Below are 7,992 nucleotides of genomic sequence, written 5' to 3'. Positions count from 1 at the left end.
ATGGGCCTTGAACTTAACAACCCTTAAATCAAGAATTGCATGCTCAGGGCGCCTGGGTGGCTCAGTGGGTTAAGCCTCTGCCTTCGGCTCAGGTCATGATCCCAGGGAACTGGGATCAAGCCCCAAATCTGGCTCTTTGCTTAGCGGGGAGCCTGTTTCCACCTCTCTCTCTGTGCCTACCTCTCAACCTACTTGTGATTTCTGTCTGTCAAATAAATAAATAAAATCATAAAAAAAAAAAAAAAAAGAGAGAGAGAGAGAGAGAGAATTGCATGCTCTGTAACTGAGCCAGCCAGGCACCCCTGGAAGACAATTTTAATAGTCGGAAACTCTTCCAACCCTCCATCTACAGTTATGAATTTCAGCAACTTTGCAGAGAACAGTACTCCCTCAGACTTTGTTCCTTTCTTTGTGGAGAGGAACTTCACGACCTGCTTACATCTGACCAAAATACAGGCTTTGGTTTGCATTAAAGTTCTCTTCACACCCGGCATTTCTGCCAGATCAATGTCTATTTTGGTTTTGTTTTTAAGTATTTTCTGACCTTGATAATTTTGCAGACACTGTATCTAAAGGAAGAAGTAGAAACTTGGGAGCTCTTCAGGCAGAACGTGGGCTATAGGGAGAACTGGCCCGAGTGTCGATTCCTGTTGACCCTTAGCATCGAGCCCTGTGCCTATTCCGTATGGAGGGTAAAGAGCCATCGTTTGAATTGAACCAAAGTCAGGAGGGAGTTTTTACACTCATGAGAAGGTAAAACTAGATGAGTGTCTTTTTCTGAGTGCCACTTTCCAACTTAATTCTGCAATATGAATTTGTGTTCTTCAAAATGTGTGTCACACAGCCAGCTTACCATCCACAAACAGGAGTAGATACATGTTTGTCTTGACCATTGTGTGGCCTTAGTTACACAGTCACCAGCTACAATAATAGCACTTTAGAGTAACTTTAATAACTTTACAATTAACTAACATTTTTATACATATTACTTGCTCTCCTAAATAACCATGGATTGCTTATCACATTATGTGTGGATATCTATATCTATGTGTGGAAATCAAAACTCAGCAAGATTTAGATGCTTAACCAGTCTCAGAACCCAAATTCAAGGCCCTATCCAGTAGAGTGTTTCAGTGAAACTTTAAGAACAGTGAGAAGCTGAGAATGTCATCTTCAGCGTTTTGCCAATTTCTGGTATGGGTCATGTACCCTGATTCATGTAGATAATATTTTGTTTTTCAGTCTCAAAGCCTAGCCTTTTCATTTGGTATTATGGAGAAGAGTATACTGTCAGTGGACTAACCAGGAAAACTCAAAGTGGGTCATGAGGCAGAGCATGTTTTGCAGAAAATGGAAAAGAATCAGCTCAAATTTCTTTGGCGGGGCAGCTGAAATGAGACAATCACTTTGGCAGTGATGGATGAGAGAGATTTAAAAGATGTCTTATTTTAGTGATAATTTTGATAATACAGATGAGCTGCTTATGTAACTTTAAAGACTTTGAGAGATAAGAGACCACAGTGGGAAGAAATGTGAGCTCAGCCTTCATTTTGAAAAATGTTCTCGATTGAGATCAATGTCCACACCACCATTGCATTGACAACAACAGTTACACATTGGACTGCAACTGTTTGGACTTCCTAAGGGTATGGCATGGTTTTGAAATATTTTCCTACATTGCAGGAAAATTCAGTTAAAAAAATGGCTTTCTATTTATGTTTTATGTAGATGAAAAATATTTTCATATTTGTAATTTTTAAAATTTTCTGTTCCAAATCAATTTTATTATGCTAAAATCCACACCTACAACTTTGCTATTATTTCTTTCTTAGTGATGATTAGACACTAAGGAAAATAACAAAATGGTTATACATGAACTGATAGAATGAAAATGTGCATACTGGGTGAAGCGAAGAGAGGAGATCTAGCTATATTTTACTTGACATGGATCTAACCAACCTTGCATTCTGTAGCTCAGAATTTGTCTGCTCACTGGATTATTTTGTATTTCTGTCCATTCTGCACAAGTTTTCACATCAATGCTTTTTTATTACGTGTCTTATAGAATAATTTTCAATGAGATTGAATTTGCTAAGGCCTACTGTCATTTTTCCTGAAGAACATATATATTTGGAAACATGGAAGTTTAACAACCCTTACTTTTATGGCACATCGCCAGTCATAAACCTGTATAATGTTGAGATCTTGGCCAGGATTGCTATTTCAGAATTATATTGTAGTGAAAAAGAAGAATAAGATCAAATGTGTGGGATTTTTTTCTATATCACACAAAGGACTTTATCCAAGGAAACATCCCAATTCTGGTCCTGTTTTGGGTTCAGAAAAGATCAAACTGTTATGCTAAAATATCAAATACATTAATTTGTTGCTTATGTGAATTTTGATGAGGAAGAAAGTGTAGCAGAAAAGACTTAAAGAAAAGATATCATTAGATATAGTATATGCATTTGAGAAATTCATTAAATGTATAAAACAAAACACTTATTTTTAGCATCATTTGCCAAATGGCATTATTTTGATGCAAAGATTTAATATTTCTTTTCCATTCTATTATTTAGTGACTAGTCTTAACTGTTGACAAGTTTAAAATTATTTTTTATTTTCTAAAAAGATTTTATTGATTTATTTGAGAAAGAGAGCACAAGGAGGTGGGGGGGTAGAAGGAGAGGGAGAACAGGCTCTCCACAGGGCTCCCTCCCAGGACCCTGAGATCATGACCTGAGCTGAAATCAGACGCTTAACCAACTGAGACCCAGGAGCCCCTTGTTTAATTTTATTTATATATAGTGCACTGAACATACGAAGATGGACTCATTTTTCATAGCCATCCCTACCTGAATTCCCTGCAAATCACTGAGGAAAAAAAAATGTTATTTAAAACATTCTCTCATCTTTTAATGGTTAAATATACTAGTATCTTAAACTGGTAATTAAAAAAAGAACTACTTGAGTTGATTTAGTAATATTTAGACATATTTATCAAATAAATGTGTTGCTGACACCGGTAAACAAAGAATATGCTGTCTCTTAAAAAATACTAGAAATATCTGTTCATTGAATAATAACTATAGGCAGATACTATTTTAGGTGTTCAAAGGGAAATTTTAATGAAGCTTTTTCTATAAATATCACTTTATTTTTATAATTTATTTTTATAGATCAATTTGCATAACTAATGTATGTTTTATAAAGTATTGAAGACTATAAGTCTGTCAACTTATACTTGAGAAGAAACGTACTGTATAAATTTTTATTCTCCACAATCATACTCTCCTAACAATCCCCAGATTTTCTTCCATCCTGGACTTGCATGAGCCTTGGATAGAGGGTCTGGATTCTGGGTGTCGCAGCATTGTACACACCTCATTTGCAGCATGACAGAGGAAAAGCGAGCCATGATCTCTTTATTTTTATTTTTTTTTAATCTTTAAAAATTTATTTATTTACTTACTTATTTACTTACTTACTTATTTATTTTATCCTGTTTGAAACCAGACTATCAGCACCACGAGGCCAGCTTCAGTGCTCCTTTTCCTCTTTTTAAGACCACCAAGACCAACATTCAGATCCAACAGTAAAGGGAACCAGAGTGTGTGAGCCATGATTTCTTGCAAGTACTTACCAATGCAGCATGAGAGATCTAGAGAGAACTCGCCCAAGGACTGTTTGTGTTGTCATTAGAATTGTATAGAAGAGAAAATGAGTCGGAGGCAAACATCAGAGTCTGTAAAATCCATTCTCTTCTTGATAACAGATACTGCATTTCCTTTCCAGTATGTGCAATACAGTGTGGTGGTTAAGGGCATGAACTTTGGGATCAGCTCAAAGTCCACGTCCGACAGTGACAGCTGTTTGACTTTGGGTAATCTGATTAACCTTCCTTTAGCCTTCTTTTCCTCACCTGTACCAGACCCTGGAAAGTAGCTACCTCCTAGAGCAGTTCTGAGAGTACGTATTACATGAAATTGCTAAAATTCTGGCACCCCCCTAGCAAGAACTGAGTGAGTATTGGGTTGCTGTTGCTTTGTTATCATTATTGTCCCTGGAAGAACATAGGAGAAACCATAGGAAAATATAGGAGAAAACAGAATCCTTACCCTTTTAGGCCTAGAAACCTGTGATCACTGGCAGAGAGAGCAGCTGATAATTTATTATGAATGACGGTACTCAAAAGAAGGTACTATCAAGTTACTTTACTTTTGGTAAAGCCCCTTGTTACCCAAATATATGCCATTTATGTAATTCATATTGTATGCTATAAAAGATAATATTAGAGCAATAAAAGTAAGTCTAGAGGTTAGCCAACAGGACTGAAATACATAGTTTGCAAATTTTTCACATCAGTTCAAAGTAGCCTATCTTCTCAGAGTTAGCAATATTCAGAGGGGAGGTGTTTATTGGCTTCTGAACAACAAATGCCTTAAATTTGTTTCTGTGAGTTTCTATCTAGTGAATTATTTCTAAGGAGACACCTTTACCACTTAGGTTGTCTTCTTGTAGTCTTAATTTTTTGGATTAGCAGATGCACTGCTTTACATTATCTTAGATCTTTTATTGCATTTTTAAGAATCAATCTAGTTGGGAAAAAATTGGAAAGAATCTGTTAAAATATTTTAGGTATTTATAAATCCTAATCATTCAATATCCATATCCTATTATGATTTGAATATCTCTACATGAGTTCATTTTGGCTAATGATTTTATGTTCCAAGTTTCATCATCTCTCCTCTGGTAGGGTGATGAAAATGTCATGGGAAAGGTATGAAACTTTTGAGAAATAGAGGGATTTAGGGTAAAATATCTCTATTAAATTATGACTTTAAAAAATATGGCTGAGTCAAAAATAGATTTTTTCTAGCTATTCAGTAATTCCAATTTCATTTTTAAGAAAATAAGAAAGCCTATTGAAAAGTACTGTATAGGGTATTATATTTTTTGTAGTATGTGCACTGTTTTAATGCATTACTATTAGGTGATTTATATTTCTTAGGAAAACTATCTGACTTTGTTTAATACTCATTGATTTAACTGATTTAATATAAAGATCCACAGTCTTTTCTTATGTGTTTTCCAGAATTATTTTTATAGAAATAATCTTCAGAGCTGCTATAGTTCTATCCATCACAAGACCATATAATGAAGAATGAAAGTTAGAAGCATTCATTTTTGAGATTAAGCCCTTTTGCTTAATAAGAAGGTTTTGCATATTTAAGAATGTGGCTGGGGAAAAAAAAAAAAAAAAAAGAACTGAAGCCTCCAAAAGCTTTGGAGGTTTGGCTGAAACCCCAATGCAGGATTTGAACTGTGTCTAATAGGTTTTACCTGGTCTTTCTGGTCCATTGTTAATCATACCTCTTACATACATTATTCAAATCCCTTTTGAAGGAGAACACTGATAAATTTTTTCTTAACTTATATCATTGTCATGCAGTGGTTGCCAAAATCATAGATGAGGTGAATGAAAATAAATGACTGAAAAGTAAGTACGCAGCTATATGTTCATATCTGGTGAGTTGAGCCATTGGCACAGAATTGTCTAACAATGACAATACTTACAGAAATACACATGTGGATGCATTTATAAATTCATAATATATATATGTGAATTTTGCTTGTTTTTTAAACTGAAGTACTGTACACAATAATTTTTGGCATCGTGCTCCATCTTTTAGATCAGTAGTATTCAGACTTTTTTGAAAATACACTCCATCAGTAAATTTAAAAACTTTTTTTCTTCAATTTATTTATCTGTCTCAGAGAGAGAGAGAGAGCACAAGCAGAGGGAGAAGCAGGCAGAGGGAGAAGCAGGTTCCCTGCTGAGCAAGGAGACCAATGCGGGACTCAATCCCAGGACTCCAGGATCCCAGGATCCCAGGATCATGACCTGAGCTGAAGTCAGCTGCTTAACTGACTGAGCCACCCAGGTGTCCCCATCAGTAAATTTTTTTTAAAGCAAATACCCTTTCTCTTCATGTTTATTTTGTAAATTATTTGCACTACCATACTAATATGTATGTTATCAAGTATACAGAAAAGAAAAACTTAACAAAGTTTATTTCATTTTATTAACACTCCAGAAAACTCTCACTTTTTGCTCTGTGTTAGTAAAATTTAGAAAATTCTCAGTGTTATATTTCATGATAAAATGTTTCAAAGGTCTGGTTCTCAGCTCAATTTATTTTGATACTTGCCTTTAAGCTTTTAATGGCTTTTATACTGTGTATAGTTAGTGATCTACTTTTATTCTCTCTTCCTTCAAATCCTCCCTAGGTGCTCCTAGTCAGCACAAGTGTATTTAATTAGTATTCCAAACCTCAACGTCAAAGTAATATGGAAAAAGTAATTCTTGGTTTGCTGGGTTTTACAGTACAATACAATACACTTGAGAAATAATCATAGGGTTATTAGACACTGGCAGCCCACTGTGAGACAGTATTTGACCAAAGCTCTACCTTTTTCTCTTTCCAGCTAGTTTCAATGATGCCTATACAAAATGAGGTTGAGATACCAGAAATTCCTTAGATAATGGAGTGGAGGAATCCAAGGCTTAAGCAGATAAGCATTTTTAATTGAGTTTTGCTGAATTTTTAATTGAGTTTAGATGACTTTGATTTTTCACCTTCCCCTTTATCATGTATCCAGAAAGGGCCCCCAAGGACACTTCCTTAACTAAGGACTAAAATATATATCAACTGTGTAAAAACAAATATTTTTGAAGAATGTTCAGGAACAAATGTCTCTGCTAGGCCCAGGTGAAAACTTCTAAAGATCCTGGCTTTGAAACAGAGTCTCTGACTTGGAGATGTTGGGATCTCCAGCTGGCAGAGTACCAGTGGCAGTAATTAATCACTAAAAACCAATGATCTATTACTGAAATAAATAATAGCTTAGTTCAGTAATCACAATTGTTAGACCCATGAGAATATTTGTTGGTGGTTAATTGATCATGGGATCCCTAGGACTCCAAAACATGGGCAGGCTTGTAAAGTCTTGCTTAATTTTTAAAACTTCAAGCAAAAAAACAAACAAACAATGTAAATCAGGAAATGAAGGTGTGATTTGAGGCACATGAATGACAGTGATGGCCACTTGACTCCCAGATATGAACCAATTCACAAATCCTTGTGGAAAGACCCTAAGACATGGAAATAATCATATACTATATAAGTTTTCTTCTACAGATACTCAAAGAGATTTATAGCTACTTGCCAGAAAAACCTGAATTGGGGAAATAAATACTAAGAACTGTGGGGATTATTGACCACTGGCTTTTAATTATGTGAATCCTTTAAGGCACAGAAAATCATTGTGAAAGCTTTTGGAGGTGAAAGCTTTTGGAGGTTAAGAATTAAGTGGAGTTTGGGCCAAAATCTGTCTCACAAGAGATTCCAATGTCTATGTATATTTCTAGACCATAGACAAACTTGGTTGCTGGAAAATTCCCCACAGTAACTCTCTGATAAAAGGAGTAGTGCTATCATGGGAGGGGAGGCAAACAGAAGACTCAAGACTGTACCGCTAAAAAGTTTAATATAGGGGCACCTGGGTGACTCAGTTGGTTAAGGGACCAACTCTTGATTTTGGCTCAGGTAATGAAATCAGGGCTGTGAGATCAAGCCCTGTGTTGGGTTCTATGCTGGGCATGGAGCTGCTTAAGATTCTCTCTCTTCCTCTCCCTTACCCCCGGCCCCCCAAAATCGATAAATAAATTAAAATTAAAGAAACTAAAAAAGTCTAATATAAGCAGTACTGCACCCCAAGGTGAGCTTCAACAGATATTAGCACCATATCCAAAGCCATAAAATATTCAGAAATGTCTATTTTATTTCCAAACAAGTAACTTATTTCTCCATGGAAAATATGAAAGGGTCTAGGAGAATGACATGACCAGAGACTATTACAAACCAATCAGGTGGTGACTGAAATTATGTCTATTGTTCTAGATGAAGTCTTTTTTCTAGAACAAATCAT

General features: G+C 35.6%; 1 non-coding gene across 1 annotated transcript; it reads right to left on the bottom strand.

The window, feature by feature from the left end:
- Positions 1-3,500: 3,500 nt before the first annotated feature.
- Positions 3,501-3,614, bottom strand: LOC123389084. The gene has a single exon (XR_006603615.1). It is a non-coding gene; the product is annotated as a small nucleolar RNA SNORA61 (small nucleolar RNA).
- Positions 3,615-7,992: the final 4,378 nt, after the last annotated feature.

This window comes from Mustela putorius, unplaced genomic scaffold, assembly GCF_011764305.1.
Source record: "Mustela putorius furo isolate JIRA1106 unplaced genomic scaffold, ASM1176430v1.1 tig00003942_pilon_pilon_pilon, whole genome shotgun sequence".
Lineage (NCBI taxonomy): Eukaryota > Metazoa > Chordata > Mammalia > Carnivora > Mustelidae > Mustela > Mustela putorius.
This window is presented reverse-complemented; position numbering and strand designations above follow the sequence as displayed.